The sequence below is a fragment of the Mirounga angustirostris genome, unplaced genomic scaffold (assembly GCF_029215605.1).
Source record: "Mirounga angustirostris isolate CCGP_5_RB_7025 unplaced genomic scaffold, mMirAng1.0.hap1 SCAF_6, whole genome shotgun sequence".
Classification (NCBI taxonomy): domain Eukaryota; kingdom Metazoa; phylum Chordata; class Mammalia; order Carnivora; family Phocidae; genus Mirounga; species Mirounga angustirostris.
Genome location: NW_026991714.1, coordinates 124,917,967 through 124,938,705, shown reverse-complemented (window position 1 = coordinate 124,938,705; position 20,739 = coordinate 124,917,967). Strand labels below are relative to the sequence as shown.

At 50.2% G+C, this 20,739-nt stretch overlaps 1 long non-coding RNA gene across 1 annotated transcript; it reads right to left on the bottom strand.

The window, feature by feature from the left end:
* Window positions 1–1,491: 1,491 nt before the first annotated feature.
* Window positions 1,492–19,665, bottom strand: LOC135364790 (uncharacterized). Its single transcript, XR_010412540.1, has 3 exons — window positions 18,002–19,665; window positions 15,087–15,263; window positions 1,492–6,116 (listed from the first exon to the last, which is right to left on the bottom strand). It is a non-coding gene; the product is annotated as an uncharacterized LOC135364790 (long non-coding RNA).
* Between the last annotated feature and the right edge of the window lie 1,074 nt (window positions 19,666–20,739).

The window sequence follows — 20,739 nt, the reverse complement described above, 5'->3', positions numbered from 1 at the left end:
GACACACCTATCATCACACCCTGAAAACGAAGACAGCTCCTCCCATCAGACACGGGAAATGTAGACACCCTGGTACAAGAAACTTGAATGGGATGAAAAGGCAAGAAAGCATGACATGCAAAAGTGGAGACTGGTGCAGGCAGCTCATTAAAACCAACTGTTTGGTGTTTTGGCCTGAGGATTCTTTGTCCCCTCCCTCCCCATGAAGGAAATGTGGATGTGGAGGTAGGTCTGCCATCTCTTAACCGGGCTTTTGGGTTCAAAAGCTGGATGGCTACACTGCATAGCAACAGCAACCAGCTGCCTTCCCTCCCCTAAAACAGGGACAAGTTCACCTCCAACCCTCTAGGGAAGTAGTTTTAGGACAGTAAGGGGAAACCCCAGATGGGTCCCTGGAGCAAACCTGGCGCCAGTGCCAACAAGTGGCGTGGGCAGCTTCGGCACTCAGATGGGGAAGATCGCCAGGGGTGAGATGAGTTCTCAGGAGAAGCCCCTCTCTTCCACCCTGCCACTCTGCTCCCCACCCCTTCCCTCAGTATGAGATCTGGAAAACCACCTCATCCTACCCTACCCTACCCCACCCCCTCACTCCACCCCACCCCACCCCCCTTCTTCCTTTCCCGCCCAGTGGCCCCTAGCGGGGATGTGTTCCCGCACCAGTCGGGCACTGCCTACGGGCCCAGCGCTCGCCCCCTACCTCAGTGGCCATGTTCCAGGGGCGCAGACCGCTCCGAGCCTGCCGCGAGGCGGGTGGCGGGGGGCTGTCCGCGGTGCTGACTCCGGGAGCAGGTGGGCTGGCAGAGGCAAGAAGGGGCCCGGGGCACTGTCCACGGTGCTGATGCGGACGCCGCGGGCCCGGGCGCCGGTGGGTTGGTGGGCCAGCGGGCGCCTAGGTACTGGCGACGGCCGCTGTGCTGTCCGCGGTGCTGATGCGGGCACCGGGCCGGGGAGGCGAGGCCGCGCCCGAGGCTCTTCACCGCCCGATCACCGGCTGCCGCTGTTCCTACAAGCAACGGCCCGGTTTATCTTTGACAGCGGCAGCGGGGGTGGGGGCGGCCGGGGGAGGAGGGGCCAGGCGCCTCCACCGACCGGGAGGGGGAAACACGGCCCCCAGACTCCGGCGCCCGCCCGCCGGAGAGGAGCCCCGCCCGCGGCCAGAGGCTTAGCTCCCGCCCGGCCCGGAGGCCCCGCCTCTCCTGCCCGCCCTTCCCCCTAGTAAGAGCGCCAGGAGCTCTGCGCTCGCTACCGCGGCCTCCTGAGACTTCCAGACCCGGAGAAGAGAAAGGCAGGACGGTTCTGGGGCAAGACACTCTAGCTGGCGGAGGCTGACAGTCCTCCACGCGTTCGCAGGCCCCCACGTGCGGCCTCTTTACCTTTCCAGTACCCTTCCCCCAACCCCTCCTCCACCGTGGCCCAGGCTTCCTCTACGGTATTTTTTTCTTTCTCTCCCGTTCCTTCTCTGTTTCCCCCTCCCCACACTTGCATGGGCATTCCCTCCTCTCCTCATCTCTTCTTTTCACTGCTTTGAACCCTGTCAGCTAGAGGAGAATGCTGCAGACCGCAGAGAATCATTTCCTTTCTTTAAATATGTGCCTGCATTTCATCCCCAGAGAAACCCTGGGGGTCCCTTCTTTCAGGGAGATCCAGAATTTAAGCCAGTCTCTCCACTGCTCTTCCTGACCCTGGCCCCTACCCCTACTCTTCCCTCTCTCCCCTGAAATTCCAGCGTTTACAAATCCACCACCACCACCACTCAAAAAACACAAACAGATGGTGCCAAACTGGTTTACCCAGGATGTCAGGTCTGGCCTTGGTGCTGCCTTCACAATTTTTGACATCATACCTTCCAACCAAATGACCTACCTATTTGCTTAATAAACAAAAAGGAAACACCAACACACGTGCCTTTTTACACATCCCTAACACCCCTTGGTCTTTTGGGGGAAGCTGAGTCTGTTCCTCTGCAGCTCACTGCTGCCTGAGGGGCAACAGCAGCTGCCCCCACAAAGGGAGAGATGGTCAGCCAGGAGACCTGGAGTCTGGCTCAAGCTCCTCCTGCATACGACCTTGGTCAAAAGCTTCACCTCTGAGCTTCTTTCCAAAAAATGATGGTTGGACTTCACTAGACTATTTCTAGGGTCCTTTCTTTTTTTCTTTTTTTCAACCTTTTATTTTGAATTTTCAAACATACAGAAAGGTTGAAAGAATAGTACAATAACCATACTATCCAACTAGCTTCAACAGTTGTTAACATTTTGCCACATTTTCTTGATAGATATAGAAACAGAGATATGTTTGGCTAGATTATTAGAAAATAAGTGACAGATACTAAGAAGCTTTACCCTTCAGTTCTTCACCATGCCTCTCCTAAGAATAAGGGCATTCTACCTAACCACATTATCAGACCTTTACAGGTTTCATATCTTCTAATATTCTTGGGTAGTTTACTGCTCCTAAAATACATGAATCGCAATGATCTCTCAGAACTTTTCATTTTTAATAACACTCACTGAGCGCTTACTATGTGCCAAACCATATGCTACGTACCTTACATGTATTGTCTCATGTAATTCTCACAATTACTCTTTGAATTAAATGTGATTATTATCCTTTTATTATTCCCACTTTACAAATAAGAAAACTGAGAAAGTTGTCCAAGGTCATGTGGCTCATGAGGAATGGAAGCAGGATTCAAATACAGGCAGTCAATTTCCAGAGCTTGTGTGGTTGATCCTCCTAACCGTACTGACTCCTTTCAGCATCTTGTAGACCTTAAACCAGCAGAGCAGTAATCATATCTTCAACTGCCAATTTCACGGAAGAACACACTGAGTCCCAGAGGATAAATGACATGCCAAAGAAGTTAAAGGCAGATGTTTCATCCCACCTTAGAGTTTGGCCAATGATTTGGCATCAAGGGGCAAACTGAAAATCTCTGTGAATCCCATGGTGGTCACTAGTATTAAATAGCTGCATAATCTGATGATCTCCATGGATATCTCTCCCAGTTTCTCACACTTGATTTTGGTCATATTAATTAAACAACTATCTGGAAAACACTCTCTTTATCTGATAACAAGAGACCTAGATGAGTCCATTCAACAAATCTATTCATTCAACGTATATTTGTTGAACATTTACTATGTATCAGACACTATTCTCAGAGCTTGGGCTATAGCAATGACCACATGCACAAAGACTCTGTTCTTATTGAATTTACGTATTAATGAGGATAACAATCAATGGCAGATAAACAAGTCAGTATAAAATATGTTGAGTTGTGATCATTGCTAGGAAGAAAAGTAAAGCATGGTAAAGAGAGGTGACAGAGGAGGGTTATTTTAGAAAGGATAGTCAGCATAAGTGTTTTTGATAAGGTGAAATTTGGGCAGAGGCCTGAGGTAAGTGAAAGAACACGTAGGTACCTAAAGGAAGAGTGACTAGCTTAGAGGACAGTACAAGGGCAGGCGGCAGGAGTGGGCTTGGCAGGTACAAAAAATAGTAGGGGGACCCATGTAGCTAGACTGGAGTGGGCAAGAGGAAGAGAGATGGGAGCTGAGATCAGAGAGGTAGGAGGAGCCAGGTCATATAGGACTTGTAGGCCCTGATAAGGACTTTGGATTCTATTCAGAGAGTGGGATCAAAAGCCTTAGAAAGTTTAGAGTAGAGGCATGGCATTATCTAATTGCAGTTTTTTAAAGGCTACCTGGATGCTAGTGCTGGGTTGGGAGGGGCAGGAAGGCAAGGATAGAAGCAGTGATACCAGTTATGAGGCTGTTAAAGTAGTCTGGGCAAGATATGGTGGTGGCTTAGACGAGGGTAGTAGCAGCGGAGGTGGTAAGAAATGGCCAGACCCTAGATATAACTTGAAGGTAGAGCTGGCAAGAACTGTTGATAGACTAGGGGTGTGGTATGAAAGTGAGTTAAAGATGATTCCAAGTTTTGAAGTCTGAGCTACTGGAAGAAAGGAGTTGCCATTTACTGAGAAGGGAAGCCTAAGGCCTGAGTAGGCCAGTTGATTTAGGTTTGAAATTTGATAGGCATATTATACATCTAAGAGGAATAGGCATTTGAGTTTCAGGAGAGAGGTAGAGGGTTGGAGATATAACATCAAGAGCCACCAGTATGTGAACAGTATTTAAAACCATGGAACCAGATGAGAACATCTAGGGAGTGGGTATAGCTAGAAAAATGGTCCAAGAACTGATCCTGGGCACTTTGTTACTTCCAGGGTGGGAAGATGAAAGGCGAGTGAGAAGAGTGACCAGTGAGGTAGGAGGAGACCCACGAGAGAGTGGTGTCCCGGAGCCAAGCAAGAAACCTAGTAACAGAGTCTTACCAGCTGTGCTGAGAGCTGCTTGTGTGCAGAATAAGATGAGGACTGAGAAATGACCATGGGACTTGGCAGCTAGAAGATCACTGATGAGCTTGATAAAAGCTGTTTCAGTGGAGAACAGGGATGAGATCCTGATTAAAGTGGGTTTCAGAGTTTGACTGGAGGAGAGGAAGGAGGGATACTAAGAGTGGAGACAAGTCTTGTGAGGCATTTTGCTGTCAAAGGGAGTGAAGAGTAGTACAGTGGCCTGAAGGAAAAATGGGAACAAGGGAGGCTCTTTTCAGATGGGAAACATTAGAGCTTATTTGCTGATAGAAATAATCTAGTAAAGAGGGAAACACCAATGCCTCAGGAAGGAGAGGGTTGATTGCAGAAACAAGCCCTTAAGAGGTCAGCAAAGGATGGGATCCAGGGCCAACATGGAGGCGATGGCTTTAGAGAGGAGCACAGACAATTTTCCACCATGAATAAAGTGGAAGAAGCAAAGTAAACGGCCATCGATGTGAGTAGGTTCGGAGGTGTTGTTGTATAAGCAAAGACCTGAGCTCTACTTCTTAGTCCTCTTCAACTAGCCAGAGACTTCATGCACCAAGACCTTTCTTGAAAAGTCCAGTCAACCATTACATATGGAAAGCTTGCTATATGCTAAACACGGTGCTGGCACTTTTCTTGCGTGGCCCGGAGAGAGTTCTCCTTCCCACAAAATTACAGGACTGGGACTCTGTGGAGAACCTTGAGCTAGTCCATGCAAGGATGAGTGATCCCTTTTAATATCCAGCTCCCCTGACTGGAAAGAGACTTTAACAGCCTCAGGCTTTTATCCCCACACTGCCTCCATAGTTGCTACTAATCATGACAGACCTCAAGGCTTAGAGGCATCAAAGTGGAGACCATGGAGAGAGAGATCCACATTTGGAGTGGGGAGTTTCATTCTGTACTGGCTCAAAGCCAGTGGGATGCTACAGGATGGGATGTTCCCACACCCCAATCATTTGGACTTTAATTCTTGAAGCAGAAGAAGACGTTGAGATTCAATCCAACTAATCATTATTATCCAGCTGCCGTAGGACAAGCCAGTCCAATGCAGGAGCCAAGCTCTTTGATGTTTTTGTCATAAATTAATGAGTTCACCCACAAAATAACATCAAAGAAGATCTACTAACTAATTCATTGTTATCATCCTCCAATCGGCGGCTATGTTGGAAAGTCTCCAAAAAAAGGACCATAGTCAGAAAAAGAAACCAACTGAAAGATTTGGAAATTATGATATCTGGAAAAAGAGGAGAGAGAAATGAACTCCTGTAGACTGCAGAGGAGACGGGGAAAGAGCTAGCAAATCTCAGGGAAATGAAAAAGAAGGGGAGACAGAAAGATTCTCAACCCTTGGGTCTGGAAGGAAACTGGTTGCATGAATGCTTGAGGGGGAAATTGTGGTCTGGAAAGTCTTTAATGGTGTGATCTCAGAGCACATTATGGGGACTATGAGGAAGTGTGTGGTAGAAAAGTGTCCCTGGAGTCAGATGACATGGATTTCAGCCTCTGGCTCAATTTACTATGTGACCATCAGCAAGTCGCAATATTTCTGAACCTTGGTTCTCTGGTCAGTAAAATAATTATCCCTCCCCTGATAGGATCCTTCCAAGTACAGGAGGCTTTCTCTAGATGTTACCTGACTATTCCGAGTCTCGTCTTTCAAGAGGAAAACAGGAAAAGATTAATGGAGATGACTTGCCTGGAGACCTTCCCACAGCAACATTTCTTCTAGGCCAAGCGAGATTTCCTAAAGCACAGAAAGATCAGCAATTGTGTTTCATTTAACTCAGTCAGCAGCTACTGAGCACTCTACGCCAGGCTGGGCGCCTGCATGGCTCAGTTGGTTAAGCGACTGCCTTCGGCTCAGGTCATGATCCTGGAGTCCCGGGATCGAGTCCCACATCGGGCTCCTTGCTCAGCGGGGAGTCTGCTTCTCCCTCTGCCCTTCCCCCATCTCATGCTCTCTCTCTCTAATAAATAAATAAATAAATCTTAAAAAAAAAAAAAACCCACAGCGTGCAAAGGCAGGAAGGCATGAAAGGTGCCTGGGAACACAGAACCTCTGGAACCTGAAAACTCAGGAAAGCAGCTGCCAGGCAGCAACAGGGATGACTGCAAAGGCCCCAGAAGCATGAATGGAGGGGACCCGCCCTAAAAATAGTACCAGAACAGGCAAACAGTGACACGTGTCTAGAAGTGCAGTCACTAGGAGGTGACTAAGCTAATGGGGAGTTGCCTCCCTTTCTTGACTTCATTCATAGTCTCCCTCTACTTCTCTCTCTCGCTCCCTCTCTCCTCTCTCTCCTCTCCCTCTCCCTTTGCCCCCTTTCTTCCTCTCCCTCCCCCCTCCCTCTCTCTCTCTCCCCCACTTTCTCCCTTTCCCTCTCTCTCTCTCTCCCTCCCTCCCCTAGAGGAGGCAGAGTGGGAGGCAAGAGTCTATGAGAACTCACAGCTACTGCATTAGCCGAAATGCTCACCTGCCATTACAACAGCCCCCGTGCCGGGGGCCAGGCAGAGTACTCAGAGGAGGACCCCTGCTCTACCAGGGCCTCCAGGGGCCCTCTAAAGTAGGAAGCACCCAATGACTGACTGCAGGTGTCACTTCCACGCCAAGCAAACTGGCCACAAATTCACCAATCACTGCAAACCATAGCCAGCTGGGAGAAGCCGCAAGGCTTCTAAGGGATGGCGACTCCCTGAGGAAGTAAACAGGCCTGAGCATAAAGAGTAACCAGTGCTCGTAAAGCATCATTAATTATGAGAGCCAAAAGAGATCTTGAAGTTTAAACCAATTTCAACTGCAGAACCCTTTGTTCAAACAAAATCTTGCATGAAAGCCAGAGATATAAAACAAATAAAAGAAAGGGAGGCACAGCTTACCTCCCCCGCCACCCCCCACTCTCTACAGCAGCCCCCAAGACACCCCATGGGCCACCACCACCCCCAGCACTCAATAGAATAAGGTTTTTTAATCATCAAAGTAAAGCCCCGAAGATACCCCATGGGCCGCCGCTACCCCCACCGCTCACTACCCCCAGCGCTCAGTAGAATAAGGCTTTTTAATCATCAAAGTAACACATGCCCATGGTTTTAAAAATCCAAACATACCAAAAGGTTTATAATAAAGGGCAAGCGTCCCCTGCCTACTCTCTCTTCCCACCTTCCATTGTTTTTCCCCTAGAAGAAATGACTTTTCACTCTTTTAGCTGTTTCTCCTTTAAATTCTTCCAATAGTTGCCTTTACATTGCTAAATGAGATGCCTGTACTTCTATATCTTGATTTATTAACATTAGAAACCTTGTCCTGTTTTCCACCCTGACAGAAGAGAACTTAGCTCACACTGCCACCCTCACCTCCCAATATAGTTACAGTACTATTTGAACTTAATTTTTATTTTTATCAAAGTAATACGTGCAATTAGTTTAAAATTCCAACCAGGGACAAGGACTTATAGCAAAACAAACAAACAGGGCACCAGGGTGGCTCGATCGGTTAAGCATCTGCCTTCGGCTCAGGTCATGATCCCAGGGTCCTGGGATGGAGCCCTGCTCAGCGGGAAGCCTGCTTCTCCCTCTCCCTCTGCCACTCCCCCTGCTTGTGCTCTCTTGCTTGCTCTCTCTCTGTCAAATAAATAAATAAAATCTTTAAAAAAAAAAAAGAAAATTTTATTTTAGAGATGATACAGAATGCTTCTGGACGGTATGGGGGGGTGCTATAATAGATCAAGACCTCAGTTCAGACCCACTTAGTGGTTTTGCGTGTTTGGATAAATCCGTCCAATTGCCTTGGAAAGAAAGTAGCTATTGGCTTAGGATGGTGGGGGCTAGGTGGGAAAGGAGTGTCGAGAACTGCCAAGCCCCCTACCCCAAGGACAGCTCCTACTGTGCAAGGAACAGAGATGCTTTCCTCAAGGGTGACAGCCGCCATGGGCCCCACAGCCAGAGGCCATGAGCCACGGCCTGGGCCCTGGACACTGCCAGGAAGAAGAGAACGCAGTCCTGAGCCCAAACACCCCACACTATGAGTCCCACCTCCCAGCTGCATCTCAAAGCCCACCCGTCCCAGGAAGGCTTTCCTGAACCATCCCACTCCCAACACGGGGCTTTATAGATACCTCTCATGGATTTCATCTTACCGTGCTTTGCCTGGTAAACTCCTACAGAGCTTTTGGAATTCCTGACCACTGGCCAGGTCACAGGGCAGGTTCCAGTGATTGGAATGTTTCCATGGTCCAGAGTTCTGTCAGCCACTTCACCATTCCCTGCCTCCGTGTCATCTATTTCTGCTCCTTCTGGGCCCCCTGATATTTCCCTGGATCTATAGCTTCCTTAGCTGAAAAGGCATCACCGTCTCTTCATCAAGGCCACAACAGCCAAGGCTCCTGTTTCTCCCAGGCCCAGCGCATGTGGCCCCTGCCCATCCCTCCCAGCCTCTGCTCAGCACTTCTCTACCTCACACCCTCCAGGCCAACCGCAGGTGTCTCAGACTTTCAGTTCTCAGCCCTTCAACTACGCTACACTCTGTGTCACTTCTGAGCCTTCATATAGGCTCTGCCTGGAACATTCTTTCCCTCCTCTTCACCTGGATAAATCTTCTCGGGTCCCAATTTAAAATTCACTACCTTGGGTAGAACAGTTATTTTCTTTTTCCATACATTTTGTTTGTTCTGATTACATTCATCAAAATGTTATTCTTTATTGAATCTAATAATAAAAAATTGAGAACTGTAAAAAATAAAATATACAATAAAATAAAAAATAAAATTTACTTCCTTGGGGAAGCCTTCCCTGGCACTTTAGCTGTGGTTAAATGCCCCTATTATGAGCATCCTATAGTTGCCCTACAAAACAATCATATTTTCTAAAATTTATTTGTCTATCTTCCCTATTAGACCATAAGCCCCTTGAGGGCAGGAACTTTGTCTCCTCAGCTGCATTCTCGGCATTCAGCATAGTACCTGGGATATAATAGATGTTCAAGCAATACTTGTACAGGAAGGGAGGTTGATTTATAGGACAAAGGATGTCTCCATCCAGTTCTCCAACACTGAGCCTCAGGCAGGGAGAGGCATGGTTCCAATTGCAAAGGACTTTGCAGTCTGTTTGGGAAACCCAGCTTAGACACCATGACACAGTGAGCAGATGACAGGTGCCCCAGTGACCTACAGAGACAATAAGTATCATGGGAAAGCTGAGGTGGGAGAGATCCCAGGGGTCTGGTGAATGGATCCTGCTCCTGGCCCAACAGACCAGAGGTGGATTCTGAAAGATGAGGTGTTTCTTATTTAGATGGGAACCAGGCAGTCTTGGGGAGGTGCATGTGAAACAGCAGACCATGCGGCTCATTGGCACTACTCCAGAGAGACAAGGCTGGAGCCAGATAACACAGAGCCATTAGAGTGAGGCAATGGGGAGCCTACGAGGGAGCCCAGAGAGTGAGGAGCATAAGGAAAGCAATGTACTGGAGCGGGTCATCTGGGACCATCTCAGGGAGGGAATAGAGGGGAGGTGCTGAAGCAGGAAGGAAGCTATTGTGCTAGACAGAGGGGAGAAGATGGGTCACTGCCAAGGAATGAGGGCAAAGGGACATATTCAAGAAACATTTTAAATGGAGTCGCCACAGGCCACTGCTTCTGACTGAGTACATGAGATGAACGGGGGTGGGGGGTAGACAAAGAGAACACAGGACTGTCCATCCATCACCATGGCTGGGAGATGCCATGGTCAGAAATCACGAAGGCAGATTAGGTAACTCTACACAGGCCAGGTGTAAAGGATAGGAGAGGCTTCCATGATTTTTTAGGACTAAGCGAAAGACTATGGGTTAAGACTTGGGGCATCTCTCTATAGAAGTCATAGTTGACGCCATAAGAATGGGTCACTTGACCTTGGAAGAGGGATAAAGAGAGCCATGAGAAAGAGACTGACTGTCCTGGGGCAAGATGATGCAATTGAAGTCAAAGACACCTCAGTTCAAATCCCAGCTGTGTCACTTACTAACTGGATGGCCTCGGGCAGGTTCATTAACCTCACGGAGCCTAGGTTCCCCATCTGTAAAGTGAGGATAAAAATGCTGTCACAGGATTCTTGTAAGTAGTAAATAAAATGACCTCTGGAAATAGACAAGTTCAGCTCCTAGTCTGAAAAGGTATTCAGCAAAGGTAGACTGGTGGGAAGGAATCAGTGCAAGAAGAAAAGGGTGTCAGATTGAGACCCAACACCCTGGAACATCACAGAAGCCTGAGGAGGCAGAGTCCTCTGGGAGCCTGAATGAACAGTGTCAGGTATTCTAGAAAGTTCAAGAGGAACAGGATTGACAGGAATTACATTACTGACTCTTCTGAGAATGTGATTTTGAGGAGCACAAAAAGAGAGAACAGAGTAACAGAAAAAAAGCAAGAGAAAGAAATCCACACAAAGTCACCCCTATCACCCGGGATGTTTGGGCTGCAAAAGATTATCCTACGAACATGGTTTGGGCAATAAAGACATTTAATTAAACAAGAAGTCTGGAGGGCAGCAGCTTCAATGCCACTTGCTCAGGGCCTTCCTGGATCTCCCACTCCAGTAGCCCCTCTCCCTCTTTGTCCCTGGACTCTGCTCTTGACCACCTTGCACCTCACATGTTTACCTTCATCTGTTGCTCTGCATGTTTGTCGCCTCTCTCAGGCACTAGAACGTAAGCTCCTTGGGGGCAGAGATGATATGCCTCTTGTTTACCACAGTATTACACTTCCTAGCTCTAGGTTAGGCAAGTAGCAGGTGATTAATAAATGTTTGCTGAAGGAATAAAAAGGTGGACCAGGGTGGTGAGAGCAGGCTGACAGGGGAGACACAGAGGCAGGTCCAAACTCACATCCCTGCTCCAAGAGGGCTCCATCCACCCCCTCTGTGCCCAGAAGGATGTTTGCTAAGCCCCCCTCTGCCTTCAGACTGGTATTCAGGCAGCCCTGGGTATCCGGGAAGGGAGGAGGGAAGGCCTTCTGGATGCCCCTGTGAGTGGCAGCCTGGACACACTCTGCCCAGTGAGGACCCTCCCTTCCTCCATCTGCTCCTAAGGGGATCTTTCCTGACTGCCGCACTGCGTTCTTGGCAACCACCAGTCCAGAAGGAGACCCTGAAATTGGAGGTTGTTCTGAGATGAAATGTCTGAAACAATGCAGGAACGGGGGAAACGGAATAATTGTAACAAATGAAAAGACCCACCTCTGGGCTTTGCCAAGTTGAGCCGAATAGGATAATTGCATGCAAGACTCTAAGGGTGTGGAGCCCTATGGGGGAGGGGGGAGCAGCGCTGCGGAGGACACGAGAGGGTGTAATTACGTGAAATGGAATCCGATGGGAATTTTAGGCTTAGTGGCAGGAACCATTCCCTCCCAGTGAAAGCTCTGAGGTTGGACAGCGGTTTCCTAACAGAAGGAGTGGGGCGCCACCCCACAGGCATTTAAGCCCATCTTAAGCCAAGCCTGGGAGACTCTACAAGTATGGTGGCCTCACTCTAGAAGGCCGGGGTCAGCTGTTAGAGGGGAAGAAGTGATCTGATGGCAGCGTGGTATACTGGTGCTTGCTCGGGCTCTGAGGCCACAGGGAACTGGATTCCAGGCTCGGGGTCTGGCTGGTGGGGTGCGGTACAGGCAGCACTGGATGAACAGTTAGGAAACCTGCGTTTGAATCCCAGCTCTGCGTCTTCCTAGCTGTGTGACACTCGACAGGTCATAGTCCCTCTCTGGACATCAAGTTCTCCATCATCTAAAAGAGGAGGGTGGGCCTCATGAGCCTAAGGGCTTTACCAGGCTGGACACCCTGCTATTTGGAAATTTTCCAGTCTCACAGCTGCTCCTCATGTATGTCTGGATTTCTTTCCCTCATTCGGGTCATTTTATACACAAGACAGCAGGAAATCGGAATCTTCCCAAAGCTTCTGAAATTGAACCCACTGAGTGGCAAAGGGTCTGGCCAACACAGTGGGCAGGGATTCCCTCACAGGCCCCAGGGTGGCCAGCCTACCTCAGCGGGGGCCCTGTCTTGGGGGAGCAGAAAGAGCCAGCCAGAAGGACCAGGTGGAGATGGTCCCCTCTGCCCCCGTGGCCCCAGTCCTGCATAGAGATCCACAGCCAGACAGAAGCTAGGCCTTGGGGAGGAGCCCTCACCTCGTGGCCAAGATAGGCTCCAGGGTACCAGCTGGCCCCTGCCTTGCTTTGGGCAGGCCAGGGATGGCTGGGTCCCGCCTGCTCAGCGCTCAGCAGGAAGAGGACAGACCCTGCATCCTGCAGCTGCACTAGCATCCCATTTGTTGGCCCTCGCTCTGCATGACCCGGAGCTAAGGGCCTCATCTGTATTCTTTTGCTTAATCCTCACAGCCCCCCAGGGAGAAAGGTGGTACCTTCACTATCCCATTTTTCAGATGGGTAAGCAACTTGCCCAAGGTGACACAGCTAAGTAGGAAAGTCTGTCCAATCCCCATCTGTCTTAAACCAGATCTTGTCCTCTTTCCAGTAAGTCTCCATTGCCCTGGTGGGAATTCAGAGACTAAAGGCCCATGTATTCCAAAATCCCACCTGACAGCCTGCAATTCCATTAGCCACACCTCAGAATTAAAGCATTACATCTCTGAAGGTCCCAGAGGGGACACGGTAAACAGGAAATGTATCAGACTGTCAGCCACTCCAATTGGCCATAAGCAAGTGGGACATGGAGTCAGCGAGTTTTAGTAGGGGCTGGGACCAGGGCTATTGGGAGGGGAGGGCACCTCAGAGATCCCTGGGGAGGTACTCCTACAGGAGGAGGAGCCCGGCCCAGCAGAGTGATGGAGTGACCGGAGTGACTGTGGCACTTTTCTCCCATGAGTCTCAGCCCAGGGATCTAAAAAGAGTGGGGATGCATAAGGCCAGGGACGCTTCGGAGAGATCTCGGAGGGGGGTTCCAGCTGCATGGGGAGGGCTGCAGCTGGGGCCCTGCCCCCGGGATCTAAATCAGGCCACACAGGCTCTGGAACTCCCAGGCACTGGATTGCTTTGGGACCTAGGGAACTGCCTCTGGAAAAAGACAGGACACAGGCTGCCAACCATCCACCCCTGCTGAGTGCACTGAGTTTTCTGGCAGGGAGGGAGCCCCTGAGCAAGTGGAGGGGACTGTGTTTTGAAATAAGTGGGCAGGCCTGCACAGAGGGATGAGGTTGTTAACTAGAAGCCTACAGCTCCTGGGCTTCTGCCAGAGAGACAGGAGGGACTGAAGAAATACCTTTCTGAAGAAGCAAGGCGAGCTCGGAGGCCCCTGGTCATGGGCCGTCACTCCCAGCAAGGAAGGCCAGCCCCTCCTTCCTACCCTCCATGCTCCAGAGACAATAATATAAACAACAACAACATGTATTATTGAACACCAATTCTGAGCTAGTGCTAGGGATACAGCAGGGCATGAAACAGACAAAAGCCCTGCCCTCGTGGGGCTTCTGTTCCACTGGGAGTGACGAGCAATACACAATACAAATACACAGTCTGTTAGAAGGTGATAGGTGTAGAGAAGGGAAATAAAGGAGGGAAGGGAGATAGGGGGTGCCAGTGTGGGGGAGGGGAGGCAGTTGGCAATTTTAGATAGCTTAGCTAAAGACCTCACTGAGGAGAGGACATTTGGGTAAAGATCTGAAGGAGCTAGGAAGTGAGCCATATGGATTTCTGAGGAAGAACAGTTCATTAAACAGAAATAGCAAGTGCAAAGGCCCTGAGGCAGGAGTAGCCTGGCATGCTCAAGGCACAGCAAAGAGGACAGTGTGCCTAGAGAGGGGTGATGGGAAGCCGCATCAGACGTGCGGGAAGAGGTTAGAGGAAGGTCAGGTCATGTAGGGTCTGGGAGACTATCACAAAGCCCGTGGCTTCCGGGAGCCCCTAAGATTTGTGAGCAAAGGAGGGACATGATCTACCCTGTGTTTTCACTGAATCACTCTTGCTGCTGTGTTAAGAATAGACCAAAGTGGAACTGGAAAGCCTGGTTATTACTATCATTACCATCACCATCATCACCACTAACAACTACAATAACAATACCAGTTATTCAACCTGTGTCAGGCCCAGTGCCACTCATTTTATTTCATTAGCTAGTTTAAATCTCACAGCAACCCTGTACAGAGAGAGGGCCTTATTTTTCCCATCTTACAGTTAAGGAAACAGAGACTCAGCCAAAGTCAGAAAGTCACACAGACATTCCCCGTCCCTGATCTGGTCCCGCTCACCTGTCCAACCCTGCCTCTCATACCCCCCACTTACACAGCCCCATCCACCAGCCCCATCCAGCTACCCCCATTTCCCCAACTCCACAGCCTCTAGGCCTCCGAACTTTCTTCACATGCTGTTCCACTGCCTAGAATGCTCTTTTCTCACTCCTAACTGCCATGCAAACTCCAACTCATCCTTTGAGAGACAACTCAAGCTCTGCTTCTTTGGGGGGGGCCCTCCCAGATTGCCTGCAGCGTGGTGGTCCATGTCTTCTTCCTGGAAATACCAGCACTGCAACCATCCCGCAGCTAGCCTCCTGAACACCACACAAACTCAAGGCCGGGGGCAGCGCTTCTTCCCCACATTTCCCCAACAGTTTTGCAACCAGGTTCAAAATCCTGCAGACACTGTATTGGGCTATCCTAGGACATTTCCAATTTCTCCGGTGCAATTTTATTCTAAAGCACCTTTCCTCCATACATATTCATTTAAGTGCACACAGCACTGACCTGGGACAGATAGGCGCGGGCCCTCAGGCTGACAGGTGCCATCATGCTTTTGGAGAACGATGCTTACAACAGAAGAGGAGGTACACGATGCAGAGGGAGCCCTCTGTTTAGCCTGGGCCTTGCTTCATCGTCTGTAAACTGGGGCAGATGATGTCCTCTGGAAAGGGCCACTGAGAACTGGAAATAATGCACGTGTAAGGCCTGGCCCTAGGCGTGCCCTCTGGACATGGCACGAACGCCTCATTGCCCACCCCTATCCCTCACCCAGGCCTGGCTTCAGAAGCGTCTCGTACATTGGCACTTGGCCACCGTGCTCCTGGCCTCATACCCCGTGGGGACTCCTACCACCATTAACCCAGAATCCCCCTCCTGGCCAGAGGCCTAGCTCGGAGGCGGTGCCTGTAGCTTCCTGGCAGTCACCTGGCCCTGGCCTCCCACCGAGAAGCCCCCACCACACGTGGCCCCCAGGCCCGTCCCCACTGCCTGCCTATGTCTACAGGCTCATTCCTTCCCTCCCCACCCACAGCTCTGGCCCCACTGTCGCAAGGCCTTCCCGCCTGACAGGCCAAGCCGGCCACTTCCACACTTCCAGCAGACACTGGGAAATCAAAAAGGGCAGGGCTCGTGTGGGAAATAAGGAGGAGGAAAGACTGCACCACCACAAAGCAGGTCAGAACAATGTTTGATGCGAGAAGCTAGGCAAATGTCCCCGCTGCTGGTCTTTCGAGGCATTATTTAACATGTCGGGTCGGGGAGGACTGGAAAGTCCAGCTCCCTCACTCTGCAAACGAGAGGCTGGGACAGCGTAAGGGATTAGCTCGAAGTCGCATGGTGAGCGAGGAGGAGCAGGGAGTCTAATCGGGGCTGTGGGCTTGCCGGTGGCCCTGGTCTTCCTCCTGCACCGGCCTCCCACTCGGCAGGGGATGAGTCTGATCCCAACTAGCAGACAGAGCAGAGAGTCCTGGTGAAGGCCCTCTGGTTCTGTTTCCCTCCAAACCTTTCCAGTGCATAATCCCCAAAAACATGACGCCTGCTAGCCATGTCCTCAGAGGTCTCCAGGGAAGCCATCTGTCTGGGTTCTGGGCAGATACCAAGCCAGCTGATTCAGCTTCCCATTCATGGTCTCCTGGGGTAGCTGATTTTCATCTACTGTCCCTGCGTCTGTGGTTGCAAAGAACTGGAAACCTGAATGGCATGCCGCATTTAAGGTAAGGGAAGCTGGGTTCTAGTTAGCCCCAGCCTTCTGAGGTGAGCAGCATGGCTGACAGGAGGGCCAGTAGCTCAGAGACACCTAGCCCCCACCCCTGGGAGGCCCACTCAGCAGGTATTGTGAACAAACTCCTCCAGGATCCTGACGCCCTGCCACATCAGGAACTACTGAACGGCAGCTCTTCACTCAGCGAGGAGTCCCTTCCTCCGCATCCTTACATTCAGTCAGGGACAGGGAGCTCACTACCTCACAAGTTAGAAATGTTCTAGCAGAAGAGCACAGTATATGCCAAGCTGATATTAGCTTCCCAGGTCCTAGTAGGGTTTCTGTGGTGAAACAAGTCCTCAGGGACAATAATCAGGCCCTATCTAAGCACACCTTTCAGAGGCCTGGACACTTGGCCTGAGAGCTCCAAGTGTCTACCTGGAACAGTGAGAGAGATTCTCCTTGTCCAGCACACAGGCTCCAGATGTGGGTCACTGCTCATCCCCCTGCCCCCCGCTCCCATCTGCCACTCATCCACACTTACAATGAGCCAGACACAGAGCCAAAAATGTAACCACTAGACAGGACCTTCAAACTCGCCTAGTTCAACCCTCTCACTTTACCAATGAGGGCTCTAAGACCAAGAGGAGGAAAATGACTTGTCCCAGGTCATCCAGCAAGTTTAGCCCATACTGGCTCAGTTGGCCAGCCAGCAATCCCCAATGCACCCTACAGAAAGTGGGGGTGCTGACAACATCACAGCCAAATGGAGGACTCCTTGGGGCCCCAGAATCACTGCAGTGCCAATCACCAGAAGTTGACAGTCCTCCCAGAGCATCCCTGGCCCTGGCTCCCGACCAGAGTTGGGGCTCTGCTCTGACATCTAGGACGCTCTGGGGCCCTCAGTACCTGCAACCTGCTTGCGGAGCATGGGGGGGCATGAGAACGGACAGCCCACGTCCCTCCTCCAGTTATTTATAAAGTGTTTTCAGATGAGTCAGGCACAGAGCTGCCCAGCACCAGCAGAGACTGTTCCCTTGGAAATGCTAAAAATGATCCTGGGCTCTGGAATCCCACCCTGACCCTTACTAGCTTCTTGGAGAAAGTTCCAGGCAGGAAGCGGGACCACCACAGGTCTATGTGACTTCCATGGTGTGCCCACTAGGGGTCTGAGACCCAAGCAGGAACGTGAACTTTGACAGGCTAGTCTCATAGGGACAGATGGGGGAACCCCAGGCAGGGGAAGGAGGACTTCAACCAGGTACCCTCTTGGCATAGACCACCCGCGCCTTCCCGGCCAGCCAGTGCCACTCCCCCTGCACCTTCCCAAACCAGACTGACAGACAAGCCCGAGAAGACAGCTCCCACCCCCGCCCTCCAGGCACTGGCTGCCCCCACCTCCATTCCTGTGCATACTGCTCTCCACCTCCACCACCAGACCGGCTATTTATATCTCTCTGGAAAGAGAGCCGGAGCCTCCAAGCCTCTCCCTGCTTCCTGCTCCTGGCAGCACTCTAATTACTTCCTCAGCTGGGTGCCGCCTGCCATGGGCACCCTGGCTGGAGCCACCATAAATAACTGCCCCCGAGCTCCCACCCAGCTTCCCACGGAGGGCAGCCCAGACGCCCCGGCAGGGCGCGTCACTACCCAGGGCCCGGCCCCGAAGAAGACGCTCGTCCTTCTGTGAGCCTGAAGGCACATGAGGGTCTTCGGAACCCACCCTCTCCTCTGCAGCCTCAGCCGCAGCCCTGGAGGGGCTGCTCGCCTGTTCGCCGGAGCTCCAGTATGCCTGGCACACTCCACAGGAGTAGGGAGGACAGCAGATGAATAAGCCGTATCTGCCCTCAAGGGAGGCAAACGGTAAACAGCTTATTATACAACCAGGAGTGAAGTAAGTGCTAAATTAAGGTACGAGCTGTGCGCGGGGCCTCCAAGCCTCCAATTCTTCCTGACTTTTCTTATTATAAAAGAAATTCATGTTCCTTTTTTAAATTTGTAAATGCAGATAACAAAAAGAAAATTACAAATACATTCCCTATCCAGCCACCAAAGGACAGCTTTGTCCAAGGCTGCTCTATGACAGTCACTAGAATAATCAACATTCACAAGAAACGAATAGAAAGATTTCAAATCAAGATAATATGGATAGTATAATATGTTTGCATAAAAAAAAATTTTTTTTCAAAAACTGTTCAAATGCCTGGAAAATGTTTGGAAAGATACAGACCAAAGGGTTAACACTGGTCAGGCAAAGGGATAGGACAGAGGTGGAGGAACAGATAAAGGGGAATTTTTCTGCTAGAAACGTCTTGATTTGAATTATTACAATAAGCATGTATTTATATACGATTTTATAATTCTTAATTACTTTAAAACTTTTAAAAACTGCTCAATAATTTCCAAAATTTTATAGTGTATTATTTTATGTAAAAATAATATGGTATAAAATTTTACAGGTTTATTATCTTTACACTTAGAATAACATGATCTTAAAAACTAAAAGGAGGTGCAGCTGCTGTGAAAAACAGTCTGGTAGTTTCTCAAAAGTCAAGCATAGAATTGCCCTATGACCCAGCAGTGTCTCTTGTAGGTATGTGCTCAAAAGAACTGAAAACAAGTCCTCAAGCAGAAATTTGCTCACAATGGTTCATAACAGCATTTTCCCCAACAGCCAAAAGATGGGAGACAACCCAAATGTCCATCAAAGAATGAATGGATAAACAGACTGTGGTGTACTCATACAATGGAATATATTCAGCCACAAAAAGGAATTAAGTACTGATTCATGCTACAAATTGGATAAACCTCAAAAACATTATGTTAAGGAAAACAAGCCTGACACAAAAGGTCATATATTGTATGATTCCTTTTCTATGAAAAGACTGGAATGGGCAAATCGGCAGAGAAGGAAAGCAGAGCAGTGGTTGCTGGGGGTGGAGGGGGAGTGGGGAGTGGGTACTTAACAGGCATGGTGTCCTCCTAGGGCAATGAGAAGGTTTTGAAAGCAGAGCAAGGTGGTGATTGCAGAATACTGTGAAAGCACTAAATACCAGTGAATTGTACCCTTTAAAATGTTTAATTGTGTTTTGTGAGTTTCACCTCGATTTGTTTGAAAAAACACCAATGAAACACTAAAAAAAAAAACTCAGTCTCACTTGGCCCTCATGCCTTCCCCACTCCAGTCCCTGCCCCTCACCACCAATACCTCCTTCCAGGGCTATGAAGGGGAATCCTCCTACCTGTCCCAGCAGAACAGAGGCACGGGCCCCAAGAAGGCTATGAAAGACAGAGGAGGGGGGCGGGGCGCCTGGGTGGCTCAGTTGGTTAAGTGACTGCCTTCGGCTCAGGTCATGATCCTGGAGTCCCGGGATCGAGTCCCGGGATCGAGTCCCGCATCGGGCTCCCTGCTCAGCAGGGGGTCTGCCTCTCCCTCTGACCCTCTGACCCTCTTCCCTCTCGTGCTGTCTCTCATTCTCTCTCTCAAATAAATAAATAAAATCTTAAAAAAAAAAAAATGGGGCGCCTGGGTGGCTCAGTCAGTTAAGCGACTGCCTTCGGCTCAGGTCATGATCCTGGAGTCCCAGGATCAAGTCCCGCATCAGGCTCCCTGCTCAGCAGGGAGTCTGCTTCTCCCTCTGACCCTCCCCCCTCTCATGCTCTCTCTATTTCATTCTCTCTCTCAAATAAATAAATAAAATTAAAAAAAAAAAAAAAGAACTGCCCGGCTCTCAAAGAACCTTCAGACAACTACATCAGTACTGTTACCCATTCCTTTTTTTTTTTTTTTAAGATTTTATTTATTTATTTGTCAGAGAGAGAGAGCACAAGCAGGGGGAGCTGCAGGCAGAGGGAGAAATAGGCTCCCCGCAGAGCAAGGAGCCTGATGCAGGGCTCCATCCCAGGGCCCTCGAATCATGACCTGAGCTGAAGGCAGCCGCTTAACCAACTGAGCCACCCAGGAGTCCCTATTACCCATTCCTCAGACCAAGGTTCTGTGTGACTCTGGGAAGGGCTGAGACATCCCGCACTATGGAGGGCAGTCAGGGGCACCTGACTTGGAGAGGCCCCAAAGCATCCCCGTCTGCTCACCACCACTGCCCAGAGCCAGCTCCCTCCAGCCATCTGGTCCTCATTCATCACCCACGGGTTCCTGCTGAAGGCAGGTAAGGAGCATGGGGATGGGGGAGAGGAAGGATGAGGAGATGCAGGGCTGCCCTGCCTGGAGAGGGGCTCGTCCTACCTCTGCCCCCTCCTTCTCTTCTTCAGAGTCTAGATGCAGCCCTCTGCCAGCTGAGCCCTTCCCTGTGCCTTGCCCCGAGGTCAGGGCTGTGTTTAAGGCTTGGGCTCTCATCTGCTGCATGGGTCCAAACTCTGACTCAGTGGTTTAATGGCTCTGTGATGTTGGGCTCCATTTCCTTAAATGTTACATGGAGAGAATACGGGCCCCCACCAAATAAG